Source organism: Lytechinus pictus, chromosome 7 (genome assembly GCF_037042905.1).
Source record: "Lytechinus pictus isolate F3 Inbred chromosome 7, Lp3.0, whole genome shotgun sequence".
In the NCBI taxonomy this organism is placed as follows: Eukaryota; Metazoa; Echinodermata; class Echinoidea; order Temnopleuroida; family Toxopneustidae; genus Lytechinus; species Lytechinus pictus.
Window position 1 is genome coordinate 33,597,152 of NC_087251.1, and position 18,839 is coordinate 33,615,990.

Consider the following 18,839-nt stretch of genomic DNA (forward strand, 5'->3'; position numbering starts at 1 on the left):
GATAAGTCAGATCTCATGGAGAGAAATGGAAAGAGACAGAGACAGAATGAAAAATAGACCAGCTCTCTCATATGTCAGAAGGGTAGAGTCTAGTGGGAGGTTCATTGACCTCTATCACTGACCCAACATGTATTCACAAACAAACCACCAGAGGCCAATTCCCTTTTTTCCACCAGTCTCATTTTCCCCTTTTCATCTTTATTTGAATTGCAGCCTAATGCCTCCACTGAAATAACCAATCTCTGATCGGACTGATCTACATTTTAGTTTGGGAAGGTTCTCAAGCATAGCACAACAATGAAACCAATCATTTTTTCATAAAGCAACCTATTACAAATTACAGGCAAATGCATCTATCATGACAAAATATAACCATAATGCATTTCACTGATTGAAGCATTAAAAACCCATAAGCATATCCCATATTAATTACTTCTGTATCTCAGTTGGTGTTCAAATGTAAATGGAAGCAGGTTTTGCATAAACTTATTCTACTATCAACACAGATCATGTCCCACCCATGTGCGTGGATTCCATCTTTGTAAAAAAAACACACAAAAAAACATTAGTATTGGTCATGAGTGCTATCCTAGTGCACAAAAAATATTGTATTTGGATGCTGTGAGACTTTGGAATAACCAAAATAACAAGAATTTTAAGTTTAGGGAGGGTCCCATGTACTGGACACATAAATGCATGAATGGGACAATACATCGATATTTTAGCTGCGTAAGGTTACAGCTTGAATGTGAGAGGGCATATCAGAAGCAATCCCTATCAGTGAATCTTTGTTTGTATTTATTAAGAATCAGATCAAATTACAATATTAACAGTTATTCAATGAGATTGAAGAAGTGCAAAAGCTCACAAATAAACATTTGTATCTGTCCCACCGACGGGAGTTTCCAAACAGTTTCTGAACAAGAAGTGAATGTTCACCATCTCAAAGATTTACATGGTCAAGATCATCAGTCCTAATCGTATACCAAGATTCTAACACAGAATCTTCCTAGCTAAACTACAATTCTTCAAGTCAGATCATTTCTGCACATCGCACAAACAAAGACGGACGGGAAGGGAGAACCAATTTCATCCTCAGTCCCACTAATTCATCTCAAATTATCATCTAACCGAATGAAGAAATATGACCTCAAGGGTGGAGGGCAAGTGAAGTTTGTCCATCCCCATCAAATCAAACCCTAAATCCAAACAGAATGATGCAGATCGTGGGATGACAAATAACATTTCAACACAATGCTGAGTTAAAGGTAATAAATAGCACTAGGTTTGGATATACTGTATTGGAATGTGTTCTGAAAGGAGCAGGGTTCTAATTACGCTCATCAAAGTCTTTTATCATGATGGTAAATTAAAAATATTAACAAATTTTGGCAATAGACAAAAACTCTTATAAGCAAACACATGACATTAATTCTAATATTATACACTCTGATCATCAAATGATACAAATTCCAATTAGTCCAACCTAGATTCCACTTCACCTTCATCAAGAAACCATTTGGAATAGCAGAACCCCATATTTGGGAAAAATACTGAAAAGTTTTCTTGAACCCCACTTATAAGAATAACCTAATCTTATTGAAGACCAATTTGTTAAAATGTATGATGTCCTTTTAATAATAATAATAATATTCCGCATTTATATAGCGCTTAACACATCGGAACGACGTCTCTAAGCGCTTTACAGATATATTATTACCCCGGTCATCGGATCCTTGCATGCCCGCATACAATGTATGCACCTTCTCCACTCCCTGGGGAGCATTCCAACAACAAGAGTTCCAAGACTCAATATTGCTAGGCATACTACATAGGCTTTCGCATCCTACCGGGTACCCATTTAACACCTGGGTGGAGAGTGGCAAATTGTGGATTGACGCCTTGCCAAAGGACGCTAGGCCATGGTGGGATTCGAACACACGACCCTCTGATTACAAGGCGAGAGTCAGAACCGCTACACCACGGCGCTTTTCTGTATGGTTTTATAATTATAATGTTATTCATTATCATGTTCAATGTAAAGTGCTATGATATATAGGCCTACATGAGTTTTTTCTTAAATATAAGCATTGTTATTAATATTTCCCAAAACCTAAATGACAATGATGTAATTGTAATAACACCGACCGCATTCCCTTTTTACATAGGCCCAATTTTAAATACACACATTAATTCCCCTTTTCTGGATTTTGAGGAAATTGTGAGCATTTGTTTTAAATTTGTGTAACTGCAGCAAAGCAACCTTTAAGAGACACCTATCTCACATGGCTGCTCTCCCATATAACCTTCTCCTAGATACATGACTAAGGCAAGCCCCAGGTGCTCCAGGTTCATGCCAGTGATGCAGAGATATTGCCTCTCCCAGATACAACCAATTTATCCACAGCAAATTGCTTTGGTTGGAGCCTTTACCTTGGAAAGTAGGCCTATCAATCACGTATTACATCTGACATTAATTCGTAGCGGATCGTTTTCTTATGGCTGATTTGGTTATGCATACGAATACAGGTGACTTTGGAGTGTTCAGCTATGCAAGGCACAGGCATAGACGGAGACCTGCCAACAGAGACCTGCCAACAACCGTCTGTTCATCCAGGCCAGCCGTGCATAATTGCACCAAGTTGATTGTGAGTGTGTATGTATTGCATAATTATCATTTCTGCTTTCATCTCCGGGGACAGAGTCATCCAGCCCTTTATCCCCGCCAAATGAAACAGCGGAATGGCACGCACCCGCAGGGGCACACTCACCACGGAATCGGATTCGGCAGGCGCTTGACGGCGCACCGTGACTGGGACGAGATTCCCATCTAATCTTTTGGGGAAATAGCGAGGATCTGCTTGCCTGGTGCCTTTCATTAGGCTCTCCGTTTTTACCCAATTTTGGATGATTGCTGGGGAAGATGAGGGATACAGCCATGTGGAGAGATATCTGATGCATATAATACAGATGCCAGGATCACGCCGCCGAGGGGGAAGCAACCGAGATGAGATGCAATTATTCTCTTTGAAAACACCATCAATCATTGGCAAAAACATTGGCAAGGTTGAAATTATGATCTACGTGTAATATAACTAGGTTTCTCGAAGAAGCGAAGGTCAGAAGTTCACATCGTTCCACTTTCAATTGATCTGATTGGATTTGGACAACTTTCTCTTTGTTTGTATTTTTTTTACTTCCAATGTATTCACATTCAAACCTTCATGGACAATGTAAAATCACATAAAGAAAATACAGGCTTCCAGAAGAAATTACTTAACATTACACAGGTCTTGTTGAAAAAAAAATCATGAACTTTGATGTATGTCATATTTAGTATTATTCATAAATCATATGGGTAAAAAGCACCCTGGAAAAAAAATCAATTTCATGCAGCCACTTTCAAGATATCTATGACCAGAAAAAAATCACTTAATTTCTCTGCCATGGCTAAAAAGTGTAATTAAACAACATCTTGTAGGGACATGATACATAATTGGGATGGTGCTCCTGATAGTTCACAGTTTCACTTTTTGAAGCACTTCATAATGATTTTCAGGTGCAGTTTTTTACATTTTATCACAAAAATGTGTAACAATTGGGAGAGTCACTCATCTCTGAGTGCAATACAAAATTCAGCAAGAGCTGCAATACATTCAGAAAATATTATTGAATCTCTGTACAGACATTTCTCAGATAATCCTCACTTCTGACATCTCAAAGAATGATAACTTTAATAGTATGATCATTATCTCTGAATTTTACTCAACAATGCAGCAAACCATTTTCAATATCATCAAATAACATGCCAATAATAAATAAACATGATAACGCAGAACAAAATAATACCTCATAATTCTGTAGATATATCATCTCTGAATTTGATTCAACAATGTACTAGAAACCATTTTCAATATCATCAAATAACATGGCAATAAATAATAATCATGATAATGCAGCACAATAAATATACCTCATAATTCTGTAGATACATGTAGGACATATTAGGTCAAAGTGAACAGAAACCTTTGACTTTCGATGAAAAATCTGAATCATCCTAGTTCAGTGACCCATTACCTGACCTGGAAAAAAAAAACAGGCCAATAGAGGAACGGAGTACTTCACATTGAGCAGTGTATACTTTCCCTTCTTGCCAAGATGTAGTCTACCTTTGAGTGTATTGAAATGGTAACGTAATTTACTATTTACTATTTACTTTAACAATTACTTTTAAGAAACATAATTTACAATACATGCTTAGCATCTTACCAACTTGAACAATTTGGTCCAGAATATTAAAGATGGTATAACATTAAAGATAAATACCTGGGGCCCGTTGCAGAAAGAGTTGCGTTTAAACGCAAGTGTAAAAATCAATCGCAAGTCCAAAATGCGCGCTGTTGATTGGTTGAAAATGAAGTTGCGCATGATTTTTAAAGATGCGTTTGATTGCAACTCTTTCTGCAACAAGCCCCAGTTGTGGTAACGATCTCAAAATGAGTTTGAACAGAATGCAATGAAATTACCACCAAAGTGTTTGTATGTAAAATATGTGCCAAATAGCTCTGGAAGAAAATACGTAATTGCTGAGAAATTAGCAAAATAATTTGAACCCCAAATCTTTTGGTTCAAAGTATGAAGACTTCTCCACTGAGCTACAACACCAGTAGTCACCAACACAATATTTTTTTTTAAATACACACAGGTCCAGTGTAAATGGGCACCCATGATATGTGCCCTTATTGCCCGTTTCATAAAGAGTTACAATTAATGAAAATTTCCCATAAGGGCAACTGCCATGGTAACATGGCTCAGCATCCAATCACAATCAAGGTCACCATGGTGGATGCCATTAAAGCAACGATACAATACTTATGAAACAGGCCCCTGATCAGTGCTGAGCGGGTCTGAGTGGGTCCAAGAGGGGTAGACTAGAGGGGGGTGCCAGCTCAATTTGAGCTTCTTGTGAGACACAGAGCCCCAGGGATGAAGCCCCGGGGATCAGGAAAGGATTGTGGCAAGACGCATTTTCCAAGCATTCTGAAATTCTTCCTAAATCGTGGTATGGGTGTTCTGTTGCAGGGTGATAGAACGGTCTTGTTAAAGACGGATTGCTGAGATGCAAGGAAATGAATGATGCCCCATAATACAAAGCGCAATTTGTACATCAAAGCGTATGCATTATTGGTTGAACTTGAGAGTGTAAGGTTGGAAATAGATATTTATTGTGCTGAACATAGTGTATGTAATGCATCAGATTACAAGTATAACATTGGTTATAAGTACTGGTAGCAAAAATTAAATGTGCATTACACACACTTTTATTTGAGCATTTAATATCACACATTTTTGTTTGATGAATATATAAATGCATTTAAACAATAAAAAGGAAGCCTTTCTTGTTAGAGGGGGGTTTTTTCTCAAAATTTGAACATTTTTCATGTAAAAAGTTAACATGCATAACTTGAAAACCGAACCTGACACCGAAGAGCAAGTTCCTGTGCCTTTAATGCCAAGACCGGCTAGTTTAACCTTTTCAAAAAGGTTTGGCAGGCGGATTAGCGGAGCACGCACCAGGGCTTGGCGTGGAATGCCTTGAGCTCAGCTCACCTACGCCCTCCTGACATATCCCCCTCCGGCCCCCATCCCACAATCCTAGGGGAGGGAAAGACTTGAAGAAAAGGGGTTGTAATCAAGACAAAAAATGGGAAAATTGGATATGAACTGAAAGAGGGTGGGGAGCATGCAAAAGGAGACAAATACTTTAATATTGATAGCCGATAAAAAATTGAAATATAATAAGGCAATGGGACATAAAAAATAAAATTTCTAATTACAAGACTGGGAGAGTCAAAAGCATTTGTTACATTCAAATATAAGCAAAGAATGAGATGAAAAGAGGCGTGTGGAACACTACTTATAAAGGATAAGAGCAAGGAGATAGAGTGATATCTCCTTGATAAGAGGAGACATTGAATAACTAGTGTCTGAGAAATGGAACTACATAGCCATACCAAGAATGAAGGATAGAACTAAAAAGGAAGAAGATGAGAAGGATGGAGAGAGTAAAGAGATGGAATGGATGATAATGGAAAAGAGAGAAGATTGGAATAGTGTTTACGTGAGAGCTACAGAGAGAGAGAGAGAGAGAGAGAGAGATGGAACTACGAGAAAATTGATGAAAAAGGGAAGAAAAGATTGGAAAAGTGTGTATGAGAGCATGGGAGAGGGAGAAACAGGGAAGGATGAGAAGATGGATGAAGGAGAAGGGGTAGGAAAAGAGGAAGAGAGATAGGAAAGTGTGTATGAGAGGGGAGGAAAAGAGATAGAGAGAGATGGGGAAGGATGAGAAAATGGATGAAGAATGGGATGGAAAGAGAAAGAGAAGGAGATTGGAAAAGGATGCATGTTAGTGTAAAAGAGAGGGGGGAGAAGGGGGGGGGTAGATATCATGAAACTTTAGCAGTGAGGTGTCACCTTGCAAAAAAAGCCTAGTGTAGTTCACACTGATGAATGGGAGAACACAAGGTGATGACATATGTGGTGAGAAGGAGAACATAGTTTAGAGTTCAGTGTTGGCTGGCGAAACCCAATCTTTGCAGCGCCAAAGGCGGTGCAAGCCGAGTTGGAAGTCAAGGGCTCTTTGCAACTCTGATATCCATTGAAACACCCAACAAAAGAGCTAGGAACAATTTCTAATTGCAGGGCACTGTCCCATTGTGATGTGTTCAATATATCAAAAGTACATTGTTATGATCAATATTATATATAAAATATTCATAATCAACAAATAGGCCAATGTGTATGCTTAGATAAATCAATCATTGAATCACTATCAATGAAATTCTTCTTTTGTTTCAAACACAAATTAGCAGGTCTTAACAAAACACAATTATCACACTGTAAGAGTAAATTTCACCTCGTAACTTCTGAAGATTTCACCTCATCTAATATATCAAATCAAACCAGAGATGAAGCACAATTTTTCAAAAGCTACAAGGAACTGATTTAAGGTGATTGTAAAATAACACAACATCAAAATTGATGTAACATTAAAAAAATCTTTGAATTCTATTTGACTTCGCAATTTTCTCCTTTATAAAGGCTGCACATCAACTTCAGTATTTTGTTTGTGTTAAAGAAAGAAAAGAAATACACATTCTTCAAAATAAACAGGCCACTAAAGGCGTTTTCAAACCGCCTCAATCACAAGAATCCCCGTTAAATTACGACAACATTTTTAGGCTAAAAAATACCCATTAATTATTCCTGCATTCACACCGCCCCGAGACATACCCTTCGGGATAAATTCCTGAAGTTAGGAGCATGCGCAGTATGGTCTAATAAGCAGGCAAGGCGCGAGATTCAAAACCACTAGCCCAGCAGCCACCCACCGCGCCCGCGCCCAACGACACACTGGGCTAAAAGTTCCCGTAAATTGCTTTCACATTGCCAAAATACCTGCGACCTTGGAAAAATCCCCGCGAAAGTTCTCGTAATTTCGCCAAGTACCTACTATTTAGCGGGTATTTTCTTTCGGGGAAATTACGCGTAGTTTGCTTTCACATTACCAAAATACCTGGTATTTTCTGATCGGGGTAACTTTCCCGATCAGAGAATACCTGGAACTGACGAACTTCAAGGCGGTCTGAAACCACCTTAAGTAGCAATATTCCAATCTCCATAATTTTCTTTGATTTAAAGATTTCAGAATAGGGTAAGAAGTGTAAATTGATCAAGCTCAATAAGTAGACCTACTTTGTGTAGACAGAGCAAATGACTAAGTGCGAATGCAAATACTGTAATGTAGAGAAAAAAAACTTGTTCAACAAATGTGGGAAAAAAATGCTGCCATTCCCCCTTCCCTCCCCCTCTCTCAGTTTCTCTCTCTCTTTCTCTTTTCAGGTTCATTCTCATTCCAGTCTTTTGAACATCATCCACTATTGTCCTTGCCCTTGCACTGCCCATAGCTCATTCAAATGTACATACCGTTTTGAAATACACAGGGGAAATACCGTGTTTCGCCTGCACCACAAGAAATGCCAATATTATACAGAAAAGAGGCATTCCTTTATCTGCGTATGAAACCTATTCACATTGCCCAACTATAAATAATGCTTCTTCTTACAGTATGGTATTGTGTATGAAACCTATTCACATTGCCCAACTATAAATAATGCTACTTCTTACAGTATGGTATTGTGCAGAGTATGATGCCAACAAAACCAAACTCAATTTCACACAGAACACAGATTATCACTCCCGTTCACAGTTTTCGCAAACAAGTTATTTTTACTGTTCTATTTAATTAATCATATAATTTTTGGATATTTCAGGATTACACATCCGATAATACCTTTCTCTATTACAAATAATCTCTTATAACATAAATAATATAACGCCAGACTGAAAATATGATAGAAATGAGTTCAATATATATATTTTTTCTAATATAAAACAATTGCTGTTACATGTAATTGTAAATAGCATATAAAAATAGGTATCTGAAAATATATTTTTTCGTGACTGCAAATGCATATCACAAAGAGCTAATTCATATATAGTTCTAAGCTATATTAACGTGACAGGAGGGAGGGGCAATCATTTTTTACACACAAAAACATAGGTCATCAACATCTAGTGACACTTTCAAAAATTTTCTTTCGAGAAACAAATAAATAATACAAATTAAACAAATTTTTAATGATATTAAGAATAAAGAAATAAAAGGTAATCTAAAATCTGTCAGGGTTTTACAAGGTCTTCGCACCCCCCCCCCCCCCCCCCCCCCCGAATGACACATCAGTGCTTTTGAGCATCATGGAGTGTCTCAGTTTTGAATGCATTTCTTGGAGATCTAGAAACTACTCCATCATGTCTCTCACTTCTATCCAACTGAACTAGTAAATACTCTGGCAATGGGGGTACAGCTGAGTATATACTATTTTTGATGATACAATCAGCCTGTGAGGAAAAACGTGTCACTTTTACAAAATACTCTTTCAAACTGATTCTCTCCCTTTCCCCTCTTAAATGTGCATGAACGTATTGTAAGGTTCAAACAACAACAAAAATAAGAAACTCTGGATTGAAGGATATAGAGTGAAAGGGAGAGGAGAAAGATGGAGAGGAGGGGCACTGGAGTTGAGGAGAGGGGAGGATGGATAAGGGGGAGAACACGGGATATTTGAGTGGAGAAATAATTATGGACAAAGGAATGAGAGAGACAATTACAGAGAGAAAAAAAACATTTTTGTTAAAAAAATATATTTTTCATATATGACAAAGGTTTTATACATTTTTTCTTTAAAAAGTGAGGGAAAATAGCCCTGTGAATTCATGGACTCAAGACCAGGGCCTGGTTGCATGAAACCTGTCGTCTATTACAAATGCTACAATCCTTGATAATTTTTCTCACAGTCGATCAAATTGCAAGATTTCAGTAGTTTAAAACTTTAGCTTACACTCTAAATTACAAGGATTTCAAATAAATCCATTACAGCTATGAATAGTGACCAGTGGACGTTGGGATTTAAGATTAATCCATAAAGATTTAAATGCTAATAAATTTGGATTTAAAAATCAATCTTTAAGATTTACATTTAAACCTTTAAGGATTGATTTTAAATCATAATATCGACTGGTTGTTATTCACAGGCGTTAATGGATTTATTTTAAATCCCTGTCTATTTAGTGTGTGACAGGCCTACATGCTAGTTTAGCATCAGGTCTAGATAACGCATGACTTGGGAATAAGAGGAAGGGTGTGTGGAGGCTTCAGGATTATAATTTGAATAATTTTCATGTAAACAGAATGTAAAAAAAAGAATAAAAAGGAATTCACAACTTATTTCATTTAAATTTGCTTCTTCAACATCTCACTTAGACAGCTACACAATGTACAGACGATCAAATGAGATTAAGAACAGTATCTTTAGAATATGTTTCACCACTAATTTCATTCAGAAAAATAAAAACATCCCCATCACATACATCATCTGCACATTACACCACCACAAAAACCTCCAAAGATGTGTCACAACATTGTTGCAGAGCAAAAAAAAAAAAAACAGGAAAGCATACAGGGTTTTTATTCAATTTATAACTAGCGCATGAGCCTATAAATATTGATAATTGAATCGCATTGCACTCCATCTCAATTCCTGCATGCTGGATACCGGAATAATTCCTTCATCTTATGTTTGTTGGGAGGTAAATGAAGCAAGCATGCCTTCTCAGGAGTCTATTCAATCCATTGGCACATGCATCAACTCATTAATTTCATGATGCTTCAAAGAGATGTGCATCACATCCTAGTGCCATCTGGGAGGAGAGAATAGTTTCATGAATCAGACACTTAATGCTCTTCTTCAGACTCGATCCCTTCTCCCCCTCTTGTACAAAATTGCCTCTTTATACTTGAAACAGGAATAATATTACATTTTTTTTCCTGTCATCAAATCGATTTCTATCTGTTTTCCTTCATTTTTTCATTAATCATGTATCTCTGAAACTTCGTCTGACTCTTGACAACCCCATCTCTTCCCCCTCCCCATTCAAAGAATGGTCCCAACTCTCTTGTTCTTTGTAAGTAATTTACAGATAAAATCTTTTTTGTACCTTTAGATCTGAAAATTCATCATGGTCACAGTTTGATCTGTAAGAGTAATCTTTGGAAGTTGTGTTTTGTTAGATTCATTTTTTTTTAGTTGGTTTCAGTGCAAAAATGTTGAATTTTGTGAACAAAATCTTACACCTTCAAACCTCTGGTCATGTGACTTATGAATATTAATGATTTCACTACACAGGATGTTTGCAATAGCAAAGCTTTGCTGTTGGGGACATTGGCACCAATAACCAAATATGTCAATATTTTTTAGTGTTGTTAAATTCGCGGCCAATCAGCAATTCTCGAAATCTGTGAAAATAAAACCCCCGCGAAAATAACAGCTTATACAGTATTTCCTAGAGAACTTTATGCAGTTTAAGCATCAATTTCATGTGTTTAAACATTGTTACAAATTAGGCCAACTTCAAAGAAAGTCAGTCTTGCCAGATAAAGCCTTGATCTCGTAATAAAACGTTAACAGGGATTTCAATTTGACATTACTTAAAATGGTGAGCAGTTAAAAAAAAGATGGGATAACCATAGATCTACTTTGGAGAGAGTAAACCTGGTGAAATTTTGAGAAATCAGGTTAAAAACCCCAATAAATCTGGAATGCTCATTACGAGGTTATGATTCATACCTTGGACGCCTACCAAGTCATCAGAAGTGAGAGTCTACAGATTCATTTATGTTTACCTTTTTTTGGGGGGGGGGTAGGCATCTTGAAAAGCGTATACTTAAAAATGTAGTTGCGTCTTTTCTAACTTTTATTTGCGGTAAAAGCTGACATAGATCCAACTCAATTGAGTGAGCTTGAGCTTGTTTCTCAAGAAAGGGGTCTCCAGAAAATGATACTATGTAATACTTACAAATGCATGTCGGTATAGATGTATGCTACCATAAATATTGCACAATGTTGGCTCCCTCTGTCATGCAATGAATGGGAGGATCAACATTCTCACATATTCATCCAAAATGTGATTTAAAATTACTTTGCGAAAAAAATTCAATCCACAGATAACGTATGTTTTTAAATGCTCATATTGCCTTTGATATTGGGTATAAATACACATCAAATCATCACTTTAAAAAGCTGAAAATTTAGAGGAATAATATTAACTATTCTGGTTTTCAACTATTGGTAGTTACTTAAACAAACTGCGAATTACAGGCATGCTGGAACTCAAGTCAGGTCTATCCGAAAAGCTATACTGTATCTTTGAACACATCTTATTTTGACCTGCCTCACGCACAAAACAGACCCCAAAACATATTTTTTTTGTACAATAATTATACAGTTCCATGCATCCACCGTATTTTCACAACCCTATAAAAACAACCACTATCCCTGAAGTCAGATAGGTATAGGTAAAAACGGCCCCTGGGGCCCGTTGCAGAAAGAGTTGCAATCAATCGCAACTCTAAAAATCATGCTCAACTTGATTTTCAACCAATCAACAGCGCGCATTTGGGACTTGCGATTGATTTTTTGACTTGCGTTTAAACGCAACTCTTTCTGCAACGGACCCCAGAAGTCATAACCAAACAAAACAATAATATATTCAAATGAATGACCCTGATCATAGGATACTTGACCTGATTATCCATGAATGAAACCAATCGAGCACAAATCATTTGTCCCATATACCCGATAATGCAGGCATTTGAGCTTACGATCAATGATGTTATGGGTGCAGTTTAGACAAGTTTCAATCGAAGGTCACCGTATCTCTGGCCCCAGAAATATAATAATACCTTATAGAATAACACAAATATGCAAGTGTAAATATAGACCTAAAAGTATTCCAAGATGCCGATTTCTCTTTCTTTTCATGAGCTTTCAGGCAAGAAAGTTAACAACTCAGGTGTAAAGTTGGTTCTTTGTATTTGTATTCTCATATGGCCCCATGTACAATTCGCAAAATTATATGAATTTTACAATCATGGGATACCATCATGGCAAAGATTAATGTTTTAGATGTTTGATCCCACAAGCAAATTTATTTAGAGACTAAATTTGCCCCCCCCCAAAAAAAAATACATGCCATTTTTCTCCCCCCAAAAAAAATGCGTTGTGAATATACCACCAGACACATAATTATATACTGCTTCTATATAAAACTATTTCTATTTATAAAAATAAAGTTTAAGGAATAACACATCTTCACTTGTCTTCAGAAGTTTGTAATGATATTTTAATTTGAAACGAGACTGGTATGATCTTAGGCATTAGTTCCCCAGCATCCATCTTCATGACTTCTTGTAACAAATCTGGATTTATTCTTACTTTAATCACCCTCAGCCTTTAGGCCACACATGTCCTTTCATATCAAAATTTTCCACCCCCATGTATTTGGCATTGACCTTCGACATTCCCATCCCCAAGCATTGGTATTGCCCATGACCTCCGACCTCTTCATAAATATGTCCAAGAAGCTGAAGCAGGATTTTTCTCTAACAGAGGTCATTAATAGGTGAGGAGTGGATTGGAGCAGAGTGGACAAGTTAACATGCTGGTTGGATATTCAAGGGGAAGTTCATGCTAAGGATAAGCAAATTTTGATAAAAGCCGAAAAAAAATCGAGAAAAAATATTGCTGAAGGTTTGAAGAAAATCTATCAGAGAAAGTTATGATTTTTTAAAGTTTTAAATCTGTGGTGTCATATGTGAGCTGCTCCCCAGTATATATACATTCCCACTACCCATGCAATTCTTTCTTTTTTTGTAAGTTGCTTAACTTTTTCTCATTCTCAATTGCCTCCACTTTTAGGATTATGCATGATTATGCATGATCTACTGTACATTATTCAAAAATAAATCAGAGATATGATAAAAAGAATACTATTTTTGTTTCCTGCAGGCCTATACTGTTTATCATACCACTTAATTTATACTGCTCATATAGTCTCCCTTATAACAAAGGATTTACAATATCATGCCCAGGGCTAGATTGCTTCTTAAATTCTTTTTCAATGGATAATCAAAAGCACTGTGTTTATCCGTGATTCTGTAGGCAGATAGGTAAAATATCTTTACAAAATCACAGACATACCTGGTAAATCCTCAGTTATACTGCCAAAATGGTCCCTTTATTCAAAGAGCCATTTACATGATATAAATTTTTTTCCCAAGATCTGATGGGCGTTTCAAAAAGCTGTTCGAAAAGTTAAATGCACAACTTAACTCTCGTCGTCACGACTGGAACATGTTCTTGGGTGATAAATTAGTTATAATGGTATATCTTATATCATTGTTTTGGAGTTTTATCATGTAGGGCCTATGTATCATGTATTCAGCAAATTTTGTCACAGTCAATGCTGAATACTGATTGAAAAAATAATTAATAAAAAAAAAATAGAATAATAGGCCTACCAATGGTCTTTAAGATTTTGGGTAGTTTTTATTTCGTAATTCATACACTCTTGTTTTCTCTCAAATTGATTTCCTATGGTGGAAATACGATTGCAGTTATTATTTATCTGAATTTGTTTTATAAGAAGCTTTCCGATGTAAATGGGGCCAAAGATGCATTTGAGTTGTAGGCGACAGGAAATTATCATAACCAGCCATCTATAACTAGGGATTCAACATGTCATCAATCACTCGAGAAATATCTATCCAGAACGAGCTAATTTAGGAATGAAGCAAATACTGGGGAAACTATTAGAGCCAACTAAACTGGCAGAAATATATACTTCTATGAACTCAAAATGAATCCATTATCAACCAAAGCTAGTGAACACAAGACTATTATCAGCAAATATTGAAATAATCATTCCTTTCTCTTCTTTGAATCAACTTGAATAAAGACATGGACAAAATACAGATTTAGTGGTCAGGAGTCAGGCAGAGAAATTTCTCCTCACAGATAATAATTATATCAGTTGACCTCCTTTGGTATAATTGAAACAGACAGCTTTATGACATTTCCATTTTTTGCAGGATGACAAATGGGAGAGTCGTGATATTACATCGCTCCAGTAAACTCTTGAGAACAGAACCCCAAATCCCTGAAAAATAATGATTAAACAGATCACTAAAAGGATATTTATTGGAGAAATCTGTGCAATGGTATTTGGGTAATTGTTGAATCCATGGGGTGGGTTTTAGGATCATCAAGCCTGGCTCCACGCAGGGCTGGCTAAATGAATGAATGAATGGGATTGTGGGAGCAGAGGAACACAATTGTGGGGATGACTGTAATCAAAGTATCATGACAAACCCTAACATTGTGGTTTCTCTCTTTCAACTTCGCCCTTTCCATCTTTCTCCCCTCCTCTCTCTATCTCTACCCCCCTTTCATCTTCTCTCCACTCCTTCAGCAGACTCTATGTTCAATTCATTTCAATAATACAGCTAAAAAGCAGCATTGAAAGCAAGACAAATGGTGTACGTAGCGGAGAATGAAAATCCAATTTTCCACCGTTAGCCCGGGCATCCAGAAGCGCAAGGGGGGCAGAGTATCAACGATAAACAAACCCTAAGCATAGATGGAAGGCAAAGAAACGAGAGAGAGAGAGTGAGAGAGAGAGGGTGAAATGGATGAAAGGAGAAGTAGAACGAAATAAATGCATGGGTTAGAGTGAGCCTTGTGCCATCAGCAAAAGGCAACAAGGTTTATGACGGAGAAAGATTGCTTGAGAAGTAAAGAGGTTTCGTCGCGATATGGCCTACGCAAACGAGTTCCAGAAAGCGCGCTTAGGTTGAAGCTTCTGACAAGTTAATCCCTACCATTCCCCACTGCTAGCCATACAGCTGCAGCCACTCTGACAACCCTAATTTACGACTCCCCATTTTCATTACCGGATTTTTTTCTCTCCTCCTCCTGCCCCCTCGTTCCTTCGTTCTGATAGCGATTCCTTGTCTGTGTATCTCTCTCTTGGCCTCGGTCAATCACCCTTTGCACGATCCCTAAATTGACTTGCCGCTTGCCATACTTGCCCCCAGCAGGTTATGACAGGCTGTGTGTGTGTGTAACTACCTTTTTATCTCTCTCTCTCCTTCTTTCTCTCTCGCAACCCTCCAGGCATGCGACACCGTACATACACACAAGACAAAATAATAATCTCACAAAATCCTTTAACAGATCAGAATGAAAAATATGAAACCTGATTGCCTCCTCCCACCCACTCCATCACTCCCTCCTCAGTCCATTTTTCTTTCCTCTATCATAATAATTCTCAATTTAAAGGTACGGTTCAGTACGGAGCTCTGAAGCTCAACAACACAAAATCAATTAAATGTACAATGAAATTAACCTGTGGACAAAAACTCATACAATGCAAAATTTGAATATCTAAAAATAGGGCTAAGTATGGACATGCTGAAGCTTTTCCTTATACATTGGAGCACACATTATCTCAGCTTTATAGATATGACTCTCTGTTATCTCTCCTTTGTATAAAGAAATTACAATGTGAATGATATTTCACTAAAACCTCACCATTTAGATTGCTTCATATATTTCTCAATTCATTACATGAAATTTCCCTTTAAAAAGCAATTTTTTTTTCTGTACAATACAAAGTTTACGTAAATATAATCATCTGACTGCTTTGTGAAACTGGTTTAAATTATTTTTCAAGCATGCGCAAATTTCAAGAAATTATCTTCTATCATCTTTTGTCTTTAAATTTACCACCTCATAAAACTAAATAATTAAAAAATAAATGAATGAATAAATGTACAAAAAAATGACAGATATATTATATATATATATATATATATATATATATATATATATATATATATATATTGAAAATACACCAAAGTTTCAGTCTGAATTAGCCAGGGGTTGAATGGAACGGAGCACCTGTATGCCATGGATGGAAAAGTTCGATACAAATAAATGACAGTGACCCAGTTTGGGCTTCAGTGGTATCACCTAACCATTGAAGAAGCACCCTTGACATTCAATATTACCTCACAATCTATCACATTCCTTTCTTCACCACCAAGTTTAGACCACATTTCCTCCTTATCTTGGTCACCTCAAGGCAAGGTTTTTGTTTGTGTCCTCGAAACAACACACATCCTAGGGAAGATCACCTGATGTGGGTTTCCATTGAATCTATAGAACATTTTAGGTTGCGTTCAAAGTTAAGATTTGGCAACCAATATTCATATTAATTTATTATTTTTAGTTATTTCCTTTATTCTTTGACACCTTTATTTGTTTATAACTTATTAATTTCATCAAATTAAGAGATGATATCATTAGCCAAATAAAAAGCTATACGATAGGGACACACATTGACTGACTGTCTTGACCAATAAGCCCATAAGGAAACACATGACTTCATAATAGAGCCATATGTGTGTCATTTCTGCTGTTATCCTTATAACTAGATATAGTCCTATGAACGAGGCAAACGTGTGAACGATGCAAAATAAAATTGAAGTATATTGCACAGGCCGTTCACCTTGGAATGACACTGGCTTGACCACAGGGCTCTTTTTTTCGCCCTCTGTAATTGCGAAAGTGAAGCCTGAATTTCAAGCTAATGGACAGAGTCTTCACGAAGCATCTTCCAACGAGACAGTGCATAAGCAATGCTTTAGCAATTTGAGAGGATTTTTACCTTAATTCAAGATGTGTTTATCCTTAATTATTTGAGATGTTTACATGTACATTTTAAAACATACATGGTCAACGCTGATCAAAAATACAATCCACATTGTATAAAAATTTTTGCGATTGATTGTCGGCCAGTCTATACCAGGCAAGGGAGAGAGAGTCATCACTTTGCAATCTTCAGAAGTGATATGCTCAGATCAGTAACTGACAATGCATAAAAACATATTTGAAGGATGGTACATTAATGCAAACAACAATTTTAAATATACTTTTTGTGACTATATGATCATTACTCTGGCTTAGTATTCACATGGAAAGAGAGATAGGTTATCTACATTTGAACTAAACACATGTATTCATAATGCCTACATAATAATTCTGACTGCGAGAGGTGAGTGTAAATGCACCCTCTATTGGTAGCAACCTTCAGATGTTACTTGATCACTCTATTCCGATGAAACGCTATATCTCCAAGTGTCAATGCAATCTGATTACATCAAGCACCAGAGGCCCTGTTTCATAGCTCTGACTTACAACTATGGTAACTGTGCCATTATGGTAACTACCATGGAAACCTTGATCATGATTGAATGCTGAGCACAGTTGCTATGGTAGTTGCAATAATGGCGTAGTTATGGAAGGGGGGGCCTAGACCATGAGGGCGGAGGTAGTGGTTTACAAAATGGACTGCAGTTACCCAAAAAAAAGGGGGGGGAAAAAAATCAAATTTCAACCTATTCATAGGTCTGGAAGGTAGATTTCTGAAGCTCTATTGGAAGAAATTAAGAAACAAAGAAGGATTGTAACTAGCCAATTCGCACGTGCTTGACCTTTTCACAATTACAGATTTATTAAAAAAGGAGTTTATTTATAAATAGATTATAGCTGCATGTCAAAAGATCTTCTCAATGAACATATCACAATAATGTTTGATTTTTTTTCAACCAAAATATGTCTTGATGAAATTTTTCTTGAGCTGTCTGCCTTTTGAGCTTTCAGTTTCTATGTAAAGCATTCTCATGGCAAGCTATATACCCAATTATATATCCATATATTATCTTCATATTTTGCACATAAATTATATGCCTTATAGATAAGTCATAAATTCATATGTAGTATTTATTGATCAGAAATGAATGAAATTAAGTGGTAAACATCCACTTGTGAGGAATTTTCATAATGATATACTGTCTACTGATAAATTTTAGGTCTGGTATTCATTTCAAAAGGAAAAACCAATTGCTTCAATAATAGATTTTCCCTTCACTTTGCGTCTGAAATTAGCGCATGTAACTGAGACGCTGACAGGAGAAAACTTGAGTGGCATTTCGTTCTTACAAACATTTCTCCAATCAATAGTATCCACAGTGCGTGTTAATGCAATAAAGCCAAACATTTGTCTTTCATAGGCCAAGAGTTCAATGCGTGCATGTTATGTACACTGTGCCTGTTTGAAAAAAAAAACGCAATGATACAGTAAGAAACATCTTAGTTGAACATAGTTGTACAGATGATGTACTAATATTCTAACAATTTGAATTTGGATAGCTTTCATTTGACAATAAATTCTATAAGCCTATTAAGGAGGGGGAAATGTATTTTCTCTGTGTATAATGAATTAGTATTTTGCAAGATTCCTGCTACAGAAATTTA